Below are 13,894 nucleotides of genomic sequence, written 5' to 3' on the forward strand. Positions count from 1 at the left end.
ATCTGCCAAGCCTCCTATCTGCCCAGCAAGGGGTCACCAGCCCTGCTTGGCCAAGCGCCACGCCAACTTTTACATTTGTGCAAACTCAAACAGCCTCCCGCCCATTTCTCATCTGTTGTTCCTTTTCCTTTGTCCTCACTAATCCGACCTTTTACATCGTTTCTGTGTTAGTCCATCTTAGAGAGTTCTGTCATTTACTGCACGGGTTATCAATTATGAAATATTTTGGCTTAATTACAAAGTCATTACTTTTTAAAAAAATTTTTTTTAGATTTATTTATTTGAGAGAGAGAGAGAGCACACAGAGGGAGAGGGAGAGGGAGAAACAGACTCCCCACTGAGCAGGGAGCACAATGCGGGGCTCGATCCCAGGATCCTGGGACCATGACCCGAGCGGAAGGCAGTTGCTTAACCGACTGAGCCACCCAGGCTTCCACTTTTTTTCATTCATTAAAAAATATTTACTGAGTGGATAATGGGAACCAGCACTGTGATAGATGCTATAGAGTAGCAAAGAACAGAGCGACATGCTCTGTGCAAACCAACCAGCTCTGTGCCTATTTTTCCCTGAATGTAATGTGAGAGTAAACCATCCAGATGGCCACATGGATGCCCTTCTTCCACATTTTTCCTTTCTCTAGCCAATGCCTTTAGCCTGGGAAACGGATTCAGTGATTTTCCTCTGGCAGATACATTCCTTCCTGGACGGTGCCTCTGTAGGCCAGCTAAACAGAGCCTGGTCAATGGAACTTGCCAGTTCTTATTCTTGGGGAAAAAAGACTCAAGCCTTATCTCGGTTATCTGTTGAGCCCATAATATCTAGGCCAGAAAGTTCTGAAGGTTAGATAGAGCGGGTACCCTTTGAAGTGACTATTTGCAACACGAGGTCCCCCAGGAACGCCCCCCTGTGTACCCCTTCCATCGCCAAAGTCAAGCGGTACCCGGCTGCCACGCTGTGCTCCCCACCTCTGGGGAATCGGAGATTTAATTTCCATTTCACCTCCAAGCTGTGTCCTGTTTCTAACATCTTATGATATAGGGACAAGTTCTCCCGTGAGATGCCATGCTTTCTCTCAAAGTGTTCATTTCATTAATGATCACACCGTGTTATTATGTTTTCCCTGTACTATTCTATAGATCATTTTTATTATGTAGATACAAACTCTTTGATATTGTAATTGTGAAGTACATATTATGAAGACAAATGCATTGGGCATAATGAGAATGGATTGCCAATAAAAGTTGAAAAAACAATGAACCATTTTGAAAAGCTAACCCTTATCCGGAGCACTGTCATTCTAAATGCTCTGTAGAAAGGCCTTTGGATGGAAGCAGCTTATTTTTAGTCTAACGTTGATAAAGGTTTGACTTTGGTAGCATCTTAATCATCTGATAAAAGCCAGAACCCTCTGCCTTGCTCACCTCTAACGTCTAATGCCTTCTGCTGGCATTAAAATTATTGCCACAGCTCCAAAGAGAGAAACAAGAGATAGTAGCATTGGATTTCAGAGATGTGAATTAGAGTTTAAAGAGTCACTTGGTTTTGTTTAAACAAATTACAAAAATAATGGGTTGCCCTTAAAAGGTCTGTCTCGTGTATTGTTATATCCTTCACTCGAGACACCCCTGACAGCGCCATTCCCCAGATTATGTCTCCTGGCTAGTCGCCAGGGAAGAACGGTGATCTCTGGCGGTCTCATCTGTGCTTGTTGACTTTGCTTCTAGATTCTGAAGAGCAGAGAGGGGGTGAGGGCAAAGTGAGCCAGTGGTCCTGTGCCCCGAACGTAGGGTTACATGAGGAGCCAGGCAGAAGAATAAATCGGTTGATGGGTTGGTGTAAATTCACAAGAGTCTTGTAACTTCATGCAGGGTCGGGGGAATGTGAAAAGGAGCCAGAAATTGAGATCGGATTACCTAGAGGACAGTGGGTGTTCCCCAGACACGCAGAAGAAAACAAAAGCAGAGACAGACCTCTGCCAGTTGAGGGGCAGTGGGGTCACGGGAGAGCGTGATGTAGACTGAGCTATTAGCTGTGTGACCTTGCCCAGGTCACTTCCCCTCTCTGGGCCTCTGTGTCTTAGCTACAAAACAGGGAGGCTGGATGGGTGTTCTCTGAGATTGCTTCGCTTTTAACATTTCATGAGCCTCTGAGGGCCGGGACTCTGCAGCCCCGACTCCAAGCACAGCCAACCGGGAGGCTCCATTCCAAAAGCCTCCCCTCTCAAGGAGAAAATGTGCCAGTTTCAGTATTTGAGGAAACATTTTGTTGGGTTGACCCAATTCCCACATTAAGAAAATAATGCCCAGGCCCATATGGCTAATTCCTTCCCAAACTGTTTGTTTGCCATCATGCAGACCTACCCTGAAAATAAAGTGTCTATTCGAGTTTCCGAATCCAAATTGAGCAGAACGCAAATGAGGAGGATAATGGTGAAAAGTACATTTACTTTGAAAATTCTTCTGGGTGCAGTCATCATCTCCAGAGCGCTGCCAGTGTTGATTTTTAAACCACGTTGCTTCGTGATTCGAGCATGTAATTTTTACCCTGGAGAAGAGGTGTCTTTCACTGAACTCCTTCCCCCACTCTATTTTTTTTTTTTTACCTTTTTTAATTTTTATTCTTATTTTTAGTTTTTTGCTTCGGCCAGCATCTGCCCTTGCTCAGAAGCGTCAGAAATCTGAAATACAGGCTTTTCTTTGCCCCGATTCTGAACTATGGCCTGAGCCCGGGAAGGGTAGGAGAGCTCCTGAAAGCCCGTAGCTGCTTCATATCGGAGTCCTCCCTATCTGATGCCTACCGGAGATGGAACTAGGTGTGACAAATGTCACCAGGCCAGAGGGTTTCATTTAAGTAATAGTTGGAGTGGGTGCCATTGGCATATCAGGAGCACACAGTGCAGGGAGATGCAACACCACGGACATTGTTCGGTTCATCTCAGTAGCGCAAACCACCTGGCTGGAGTGATGGGATTCCTTAGGAGGAATTTTTGGCCAGGGAAGGGTGAGAGTTGGTCTATGTGTCCCCGTCTGTGGCCTGGCCGATTGGATTAACCTTATAATTTCATATCTTGGCATCTTTTTATACTAGGTAAACAGTCAGTGACTCTTGGCTTGAGAACAATTTCTGCCCAGCACCCAGGTAGCTGAGTTAGGCTAGACAGGTGCCTGGAACCCCCTCTCTCCCAGGGCACCAGGTCCTTGCGTACACAGAGAAGTCTGAGGGCCTTTGTTCTGGGTGTGAGTTACTCCTCTCCTTAGTTTTTTAGTGCATTGAAAAATAATTTTCTATGGGCTGGTAATTATATAAAAATTGCTTTTGCTTTAAACAAGAATTATGCTCGAACCTTTTGAGCAAGAAGAAAAATGTGTAGGGGGAATCATTAATTTTGAATAAAAACACTTACTTTCCTATAGCCAACAAGGGAGGGAAACGGGAAATTGGTGTTTTCTACAAACAGCCCAGCGCCGTTCCCCAATGTGTTTGCTTGATCTATTATGCAGTCACCTGCAAAGCTGAATGTCTTGTTTGGCCTGAATCTGACTTTTATTCTTTTCCCTCTACCTATTTTTTAAGGGCTGTGTTATATGCATACCTCAGCCTTCATTTGCATCACATTAAAGTAAAATATTTTAAATTTCTTCACAGCAGAAGTAAATCTGACAGACTTTATGAAGCTATTATACCTGCAGGTATTTTATACTTTTAAAATACATTCTTGTCAAGCTATCTTAATTATATTATTATATGTACTTTTGAACTTGTATCCGCTATTCTGTAATATATTACACTTTTGACAGAACCGCCCTAAAAAGCTACAATTTATATCAAAGTACCTTGGCTGAACAAAGATGTATCTGTTATGGATTTTGGAAGAGTTTGTTAATTTACATGCTGGAATGTGTAACTGGTGATGGAGCAGGCTGCTTTAATTTTCCATCCAGGTGATTATGAAAGGTGGCGCGTCACCCTTGGCCTTCAGCAGCGGTGGCCAGAGGAGGTAGCTGATCTCCAGCCGCTGAATGACTCAGTTTCAGCAGGAGAACGCAGGCATCCCCTGCATGCCTTCGGGGCCTGCTCCTGGAGCCAGGCTGTCCGGACCACAGTTATCATAGGGGCATTATTTGGTACACCAAGAAAATAGAGGGCTGATCGGTGTCTAACTTGCTTTCCCATTTCTGTTCCGTACCTTTCTGGCAGCACGGAGCAGGAATGTGGCCACACTCCCAGAGAAGATGGACATAAGCCTGGGGTGGGGTGAGGTGGGGTGGAGACTGAGAAAGAAAAGCCAAACTCCAGAAAACTTTTCCAAAGGTAGGAGGGGCTGAGGTCCCTTCGAGCGGCGGCTTGGGTCACTGTGTAGCTCCTCTCTCTGCACTCAGGGCAAAGGGGGCAGCCCGATCAGATTGGGAGATATCCTAAATTGTTCAGGTCATGCCTCCTCCTTTGTTCCCTGATGTTGGGGTGGCCTGAGCGGGGCAGGCTCTGTGAAGGCAGGCCCGGGGGATGTAGCAGGCCCTTGATGAGATGTGTTAAAAGAAGGCAGAGCTGGTTTCCATTCCAGATGCACGGGGCTCTCGGTCTCTTCTGGACTCAGGTCCTGCCTCCTTTCAATGGCCTGCTTTCCCTCTCCTTGCTGAGGACAGCACTCCTCTGATGCCCCCCGCCCCCCCCCCACACACACACACAGGCTCTTGCTCTGAGAGAGACAAGCTCATTATCATGGATGTGCTCAAGCAAATGCCGCAGAGGGGATTTCTCCTTCTAGGAAGAGGCTGGTGCAAATGACAAAAAGGCCCTTTTCCCCTCGGATCATCTACATTCTCCCATAGCATGTCTACAAGGTAGATCTGCAGGGTAGCTTAGCTCTTCTGAAGAGAAGTCAGGAGAATGACTATTTTAAGCTTTATTCAGAACCCTTACCCCTTCCCTGGGGTAAGGTTTGATTCCCCTCATTTTCATGGTCTCCCAGACCCTGTGAGGTGTATCTGTATCTGGGGCAATCGAAGGTTCAGAGAAGGTAGGTGACTTAACCAGAGTCATACAGCATAATGTGGCATGACAGGACCTAAACAACCCAGCTTGCCTACCATTCATGCCATGGGGCCAACCCCCTGGATTTCCTTTGTGGTAAAAGGTGGCCCCGCATGTTTGCCTCTCACTGAGACTCAGAAGTTCTTTATAAATGGTGGGGGTGGGGGGTATCACCAGTTCTTGCTTATTTTTTACACATACGACCCAAACCTGGGCATCAGAGCAGATCGTGGTATGCTCCGCATACCCTGGCTGGCAGAGCTCAGCTGTTTGAGGGATGGAGATCGCTTCTAAAGAGCTATTTGGACTGTTTCAGGCATCGTCTTTACCAAAGAAGGCTCTTGATGTCTGCCCCTGGCTCTGGGCAGGGGCAGACCAGCTTCCAGGTCAGAGGCAGAACTGCTGGCCTCGAGAAATGTGCTCTGTGCCTCTTGAGGGCAAGTACAAGAATTTGGATCCAATCTCTCTCTAGGGCAGGGGAAAAAATCCCATCGCTCTGTGCAGAAAGTACACGTCCCAGAGGGCCCCACGCACCCTGTGGCCCACACCAGGCCATGCCTCCAGGCCCTCCTTTGTCTCTGCCCCCAGCTTCGCCTGTGGCGGGCAGAGCTCCAAGGCCGGAACCGAGCACTGGCTACGGCGAGGGCACCCGCTCGTCCTGCTCTGCGTGGCTCTCCTGCTCAGTGATAGCAGGAGGTGGCTACGCCCCGGGCCTCCTGGAGGTCATGCCCACATTATTGTTGCTGCCTTTGCAATGAGTGGAACTGGAAGCGAGGTTAAGGGAGCATCTGTCTGTCCAAGTTGGGGCCTGCCAAGCCTGGCATGAGGAGGGCGTGGTGGAGCCAGGAGAGCTCCCCATGGGGTGGTGGCGTGGGCTGGGCCAGGAGGCTGCGTCCTGGTAAGCAGTTTGCCTCCCACAACACGGTGTCTGATTTTTCATGAAGGACTCACTTTCCAGGGGACTTGCATCTCTAGGGGTTAGGGATGGAAGCCTTGGGGAGAGCACTCCAGTTCCAATTTAGCCCTCTGGCTCTGACCCAGCGATGGCAAGCCATTTCCGAGCAGCAATCCACTTGACTAGATGGGGTCTCCAGCCGGCCTCGGCACTGGAAGCCAGCCTGGCTCGCTTGCCACCTTTGATAATTATATCCTCGGCAATAGCCAGCCATCTAATGGATCAGCTGTCGAGTGTGTGGCACAGGCAGCCCTGGCATCTCGGAGGAGAGGGGGAAGCGTGCTGCTGGGGATGGAGCAGGATGCACTCTGCGCTCTGGCAGGATATGAGGCTGGGGCAGAGAGGACACAGCCTTGGCCTTGGACTGTGGACAGGAGCCCTGCCGAGGAAGTGAACGCCAGGGCCACACACTCATCAGTACTCACCCTCACTCGTTAATCACGGCACTCTGGGGCTCCAGTTTCAAAGTCTGCACATGGGCTGGATGAGCTTTATCAAGATGGGCCATTTGAAACTGATTGAGGAAAGGGCACCGGTGAGACCATGTGACAGGCCACTCAGGGTTGGTACAACAGGATAAATAAAATAATGAACCCATTACAAGGCACTTTCGAGCCACTGTGGCTTTGGTAACCAAACTTTTATCACTTTGGAAGCCAGAGAAAAGCATAGGGCTTAGCTTGCTTTTGGACAGAGGCGTATTTTTTTTCTGCGTAACATGATCCAATTTAAAGACTATTCATGGAGCATCCATTCTGTGAGAGGAACTTACAGTAAAGACGTGATGTGGCTTAGCCCCTGCTTTCAAAGACTGGACAACTCTAGTTGGGAGTGAGCGGAGGTGGGGAGCTGATAAATCAGACACTCGGATGAGTATACCAAGAGAGAGATACTGTCAGGGTCCTATGAGCATGCAAAATACTCAGAGCTAAGAATCTGGACATTATGAACGGGTCGACCTGGTTTACTATACTTGGACAATTGGGGGGTTTATCTATCAGTTTATCTATCAGTGTATATCCTACTTTGGGTTCTTCCAAAAATAGACCCCTCAGTTGAAGAGCAAGCAGTTCATTTGGGAGGTGATCCCACTGCGGGAGGGTGGGAAGGAGGGGGAAGGGAAGGCATCCAAAGGAATTCATCATCCAACAAGGCACCACGGGGGCGGCCAGAGAACAGACCTCAAAATCATCCCAGCCAAGGGGCATCTGTCACTGGTCGAGGACTGTCTCCTCCTTGTCCTGGTAGGAAAAGGTCCCTTAGGCCAAGGGTGCCACCATCAGCAACCTCTGCATGTAGAGTTGAATGCTCCTAAGAGGACAGAGCAGGGCACTAGCAACCTCAAGTATACACAGGACCTTCACTTACCCACTATACGACAGTACTTTATCATGCTTTACCCTCATGACCAACTGTAAGAAAGTCTGAGCAAGCACCATAGCTTGGTAGCCATCATGAACAGTGGCAAGGCGCAAACAAATCCCGACCCAGCCATTTTGTTTCACTAAAGAGTAAAGGCAGTGAATCAGGGTCGGTCTCTCTCTCCCGTGACCGTGCCCTTCCCTGCATCCCCACCTAAGGCAATGTTGCCCATCCTCAATGCCCCACTGACCCTACCTTCTCTTGAAGCTCTCCCCCACCACACCAATGGCCCTTTCATTCCCTTTTCCCGTGCTCTGTGCCACACAACCCCAACCCTCACCAAAGGTGGGCTGGCTTTGCTCTCTGGTTGCACCTTCCTTCCTCCAGCCTCAGCTTTGCCTCCTCTCTGTGACAAGAACATTTTTTTTCTCTCCTGTCCTCCATATGTCTGCCATGTCATAGTATGTGCTTAATGGACGTCTGGTTGATGGGTTTGAAGTGGTCCGGTATTAGACTTCCCTAAAGAGAAGCTGGTCCTGCTTTCCCACCTGCACCCACTAGTCTTCCTTGAGCTCTGCATTATTTAGGCTTTCCCATAATGAGGAGAGAGAAAAGTGCCCAAGTCTGGCAGCCGTCTGGCCAATCGATGAACGATCGAGTTTATATTGAATGTCTATCGCGTGTCTAGCTCTGAGGTTAGGTGCTGGAGGGATTCGGAGCTAGAAGACACACAAGGCCTCCTTAGGGATTTTAGTTTTATTGTGGGTCTAAAAGAAAACCTAAAAATCAGTTACCTCAGAAGTAATACTGAACTGAGAGGCAGTAAAAGTAATGGTTAAAGGCTCATAAAAAAAAAAAGGGCAGAAAGTCTGGGTTCAGATTCTGGCCACCTCCTCCCAACTGAATGTAGCCTCAAGTAATGACCTCACCCAGGCTTAGTCTCCCATTCTGTCACCTGGAAATATCAATAGCACATCCTGATGGGGTTGTTGTGAGAGTGGATAGAGGTATTGCCTGGAAATCACATGGCATGCAGCAATCGCTCAGTGACATTTATTAGTCGTGTTACCTAATGTTAGTGTTATCGCTTATCTAGTTCAAGTCACTGCTGACTCCGAGTCTTTGGAAGTCTGGGGAAGCGAATAAGCAGAAAGCTGGCTTCGTCACGGGAAGAGTAGTGGATGGAGTGGGTGTGAGGTTGGCCCTTGAAAGAGTTTTAGAAGTGGGAGCGATTGCAGGCCGGGAGAATAGCTGCCCTAGAAGCTCCTCGGTGAAGGCAGGTGGCGTGTGAGCATCTCCAGGTGCCTGGAGCCACAGGGTTGCAGGGTAAGTGGGAAGAGAGGCAGCAGTGCAGGTCCTAAAGGCGGTGACTCGATTGGCCTGGAAAATGGTTTTAGGTCCTGAGGCAGGCAAATAGCACAATAGTAGTGGGGTTTTAAGAAGATAATTCTTATGCAGGTGTAGGATGGTTCTAAGTTCAAGAACCGAGGAATAGGGAGACCACATAGGCTATGGCAAAGGAGAGCCCACCCTGCCTGCCCAGGGTAGGTGGAAAAAGGAAGCAGAATCTCCCTGTAAGACACAAACCACTTTCCCTTAGCTCTCTTTGCCCCTCACTGCTGGGAGGTGTGGCTTCTCCATAGTGCTGAGACAAGGGAGAAACCCCAGTGTGCCCCCTACCCTAATCACTCTCCTCGGATCCCAGTCCAGATACACAACAGAAGCATACATATTTCCCTTTCTTCTCTTTTTTGTGCTCCAAAGACAGCCTGACATTGGTAAATCACTGCAGCAGGCTTTAAATGATGTATGAAATGAAAAATCCCTTCCCTGTGTATTGGGAGCCTCCTGCCTAGCAGTGGGTTGTCTCTGCTGGGCTGGCTACTGTATTATTCAGCTCAGAGGCAGCCAGAAACTCAGTGGAGGTGAGAAGCCTGGATCACAAAGAAAAACAAAATTTAAATTAAAACAAAAAAAAAAAAAGGAAAGAAAAATATCTGCTGAAACATATACAAGTCTTATTCCTTGGCCCTCACCTTTTTAAAACCATTTCTGCTGAAGCTTTTTTAGCTAGGAAAACTTTTTCTCTACTTCCTTGTACATGGTTCTCCTACCCAAACCCCTACTCTCATTCCTTAGCTTCAGAGTTATGAACAGCTTCAGAGTCCTGTACAATTGACAACATTTCTTTTTTCATTTTAAGATTTATTTATGTATTTTAGAGAGAGAGAGTATGCGAGAGGGGGGAGGGGCGGAGGGAGAGGGAGAGAGAGTCCTAAACAAACTCCCCGCTGAGCACGGAGCCCAATGCAGGGCTGGAGCTCATGACCCTGAGATCACGACCTTAGCTGAAATCAAGTGTCCGATGCTTAACCAGCTGCGCCACCCAGGCACCCCTATAATTGATAGTATTTCTATTCATTTCTCAATGACCTTTCTCAGCTCCTCTGAGCAGTTCTGGATGGTCAAGCTGGGAGGGATGTCCATAATGGATCTGCTCAGATCGGCTCCCCTCCCCACCGGAATCCTGCAGTGTGGCCCTGCAAGGTGTGCAGGATGGTTGCTGCTGCACCAACCTGAGTCTGCTTTAAGAAGCCAGGGAGGGAATTGTCCACCTGCCCTATACCCCAGCATCTGCTGATCCCAGGCTAAACGTGTCTGTGACCCACTCTGTGAACCCCATCAGTACAGAAAGCAACAGGCAGCCTCTTGTCTCTCAGACTGAGCTACAAATAGACTGAGAGCCTCCTTAGTCTGCAGGGAGAGCAGGCTTGATCAATTTGCTTTTAGCCGATGAAATAATCATTGATGTTTAGACGGACTTCTAATCTTGGCGCAGAACAGTCAAGAGGCATTTTAGGTATAGATGGTAAAAGGGTTCATCCCAGGATATATTTAGCAACATGGCTTGGGGGCAGGAGAGAAAGAGGCCTTGGAAGCCAGGAAACTTGTGGGAGCTAGACTCGCTGTGTGCCTGGAGGCAAGTCACATAATTGCTTCTGCTTTCTCTGAACAGCCCCTGGGTGAGTGCGGTGGGTTTGCGCAGGAGTACGTGCGAGGAGGGGAGAGGAGGAGCTCTATGTAGATACTGGATGTGGAATAGAGTACAGTGTGCACTCTCTCCATGCCTACAGGCTGGGAGGAAACCAGACAGGTGAGCAGACAATTGTGGGTGACCAGGGAGGTGTGTGTGTGTGCCGTGACAGGGAGGAAGGGTCCAGAAAGCTGGGAGCGTGCACCTTGGAACCACATTGCCGGGACTTGACTCCTGGATGCACCAGGTTTAGGACCAGGTACTTGGGCAACATTGTTCCTCCATCTTTCAGTTTCCTGGTCCACTAAACGGGGATAAATCTATAGCAAACTCATAGGTTTATTGTGAGGGACAAATACAAAGCATATACTTCAGTGAAGCCTAGGTCACTACTTCGTATGGGGAGAAGAACGAGCAGGGGACCATCTGACCCTGAGTGGAAGGGGAGTCCACCCAAAGCCCGTTCACACAGAGCTGGAGTCTTGTATTTGCATCTACAAGGAGAAGGGCCATGTAGGATTCTGCAACTCTGCCTCTGCTCTCACCTCTACCATGTGTCTGCATGTGTTGTGGTGACAAGGCATTTGTCTTAAGAGGCACATGGCCATCCTAGGGCCACTTCCACCTTTCTCCAAACTTCACCGGTCGAAGGAGAGGGGTGATGCTCCATGATCGACATTCTTAGGATCATTCTGGAGGCCACCCTCCTCTCACCCAGGAGACAGAGGTTCTGGGATGGAGGGGGAGACTGAGTTTGAATTAGGTGCACCTAGTTCCTTCCTGGGACTCCGTTTCCTCATCCATGAAATGGGAATAACAACGCCATCTTCCTGACTTCCCAAGAGAAAGAAGTAAGAAAAAGGCTTTCTGCAAACTGAAGTGTGCTCTATGCTTTATAATATACTTTATCTGGTCAGACGCTCTCGTCAGCCAAGTGTTTAGCTTCAAGCAGAATGCCCAGGGAGAGAGGAGGGAAAAGAAAGTCAGTGCCCACTTTATGACATATAGCCTCTGAACCAAGCCCACTGTCAGTGGGCCGACAGGTGGCCAGGTAAGAGTAGTCCTCATAGAACTTGCTGGTGGCTCACCGGCTCTGGGAGAGCTTTGGCCACCAGTCCAGACCTGCAGCCTCCCTTTGTTGTATGATCTTTGGCAGAGGAGGGATGCAGGATGGAGGGATGGCAGCTGCTTGGGATTTGGGAAAAGCCAGCAAAATCTCCCCTGAAAAATGCAGCTTTAAGTGACTTCAAGGATCTGAACCTCACTGACTCTATGCCTTGCTCCCACACTACGCACACACGCACACACGCACGGGCACCGCCCCCTCGCCCCCTGCCTCCATCCACACCTCTGGGACCCAAACGTGGGCTGAGCTGTCTTCCTGCGCAGCTGGTCCCCGGCGCAGACGAGCAGCTGAGCAATCCTCCCGTCTTTCCTCCAGGTAGCACATTCCTAACCAGCAGCCCAGGTACCGCAGAAACACCTCCGTACTTTCTTCCACACCTCAGTGCTGAGGAGGAAGGCAATGAGGCCCCAGCAGCTAGGCATCAGCGGGAGTTGCTGACAGCCTTTCAGACAGTAGGGAGCGAAGAGGAAAGGGCGAGGCCAGTCCCTAACCATCACACTTCCTATGCCTTGAATTAACACCTTGTCACTCACAGCTCGGTCTCCCAGTGCTGGCTGTCACGGCCACAGAGCAGGTGTGATGCCCAAGCTCTCTGTGGTCAGAGAGCCACAGCAAGAAACTGCCAGCAAAACTCCCATTCTGTCTGTTTCTTGAATGCCTGGCAATGTAGACTCAGCCTCAAGGGTCTACACTGTCAAATGCATCACTCTCTGGCAGGTTGATCTCTCTGTGCCTTCTCTCTCTCTCGCAGAATCATAGAATGCAGAACTGGAAGGGCCCTTTGGTATCGCTGATGAAATAATGAGGTCCAGTGGGGTTAGAGTAGATGGTAGGGGTAATTGATAGAAACTGGGGACCAGAGGTGAGATGTCTGCCTTCCTGGTGCAATGCTCTTTCTGTTGCCTAAGCATGGAGAGCATCGAACCGGTTCAGTCCTCAGGGCTTCTCACTGCGATCACGGGGCAGGGACTAGAGTGCCCTTTCCAAGCCTGCCATCCACGTGCCCATGCCCTTTAAACTGGCATACCTGATATCTGTTCCGATGGGTTCAGATTTACCCAGTGGAAGAAAGCAGCTCCCAGGAGGAGCAGAGTTTTGTCAATACCCACAGCAGAGAGTGGGCTTGATTTCCAGTAAGAGCCAGTGAAGCTGGAAAAATTACTCGCTACAATTTTATTGATATTCACTTCACTCTGCAAATGACATGGGATGGTTCTGACAGGATGTCTCCATGGGATTGGCTGAGAATCCATTTGGGTGGATGTGGGTTAATGGGGCTGAAGAGACTTAAGGTTTCAACTGCATTGGCCCTATTACTTGGGCATCTCTTCTATCATGAGGAGCAGACGACATCCCCGGAAATTCTCCGGTGTTTTTCCTGTCTCTCCCCACATCACCTGGATAGCATTGAACCTCTTCACTTGGCTGTGGCTCTCTTCATGAGGGCCACTCACTGCCAAGAAGGGCAGGGGCTAGAGGGGCCCCTTTCCAAGTGTGATGTCCACCTGCCCATGCAGATTAAACTAGTTCTGACACTAAAAGTACAGAAACATGTGACTAGGTGGGGCGTCTGGGTGGCTCAGTCAGTTAAGAGTCAGACCCTTGATGTTGGCTCAGGTCATGGTCTCCAGGTTTTGAGATCGAGCCCCACATCCAGCTCCATGCTCAGTGCAGAATCTGCTTGGGTTTCTCTCCCTCTCCCTCACGCTCTCTCTCTCTCTTTGTCTGTCTTGCTCTCTCTCAAATAAATAATTTTTTAAAAACACGTGATTTCGAGTCTCCTCTTGTGCAGAAAGATTTCTTATCACCTGGGTATGAACTGAGTGCTCCCAGACCTCAGTGACAGCCTGTTGGATGGACACGTCCCTTGGACGAGCACCAGGAAAACAGTCAGTCTTTCCCGACTCCAGATCTGGGTGGGGAGAGGATTAATGACCGAACAGTTAAGTGTGGGCTTTCTTTGACTGCCAGGCAACCCTCCAATATACAAGTACAAACAAGTTCAGAGCTACATTTGGGGAGCTTTCTGTAATTTACAAAGGGCTTTGACATAGGTCATCCCACTTGGTTCTCATCAACATCCTGTGAAGTGAGTAAGGGTAGAGGATTTTTGTGAATTTGCTATACAGGTATCCCCCACCTTTTGGGTGAAATTTTGTGGTACACCATTTCACTTTTATGGAAGACCTACATTAGTACCTGTTTGCTAAGCATTATAGAGGTGGTACAGCCGCACCCCATGCAGCGACAGTGGTCCCGTCAGGATCCTTCCCCAGAAACCACGGACTCAGCATCTCGGCATCCAACCACCAAGGCTTTGAACTGTGTCTGTGATTCATCTCGATTTATTTTGTGCATCCATTAGAAAAATGTGTCCTAAGGTAT

This window comes from Eumetopias jubatus, unplaced genomic scaffold, assembly GCF_037043125.1.
Source record: "Eumetopias jubatus isolate StellerSeaLion01/CBP00866 unplaced genomic scaffold, mEumJub1_p1.0 scaffold_13, whole genome shotgun sequence".
NCBI classification, from domain to species: domain Eukaryota; kingdom Metazoa; phylum Chordata; class Mammalia; order Carnivora; family Otariidae; genus Eumetopias; species Eumetopias jubatus.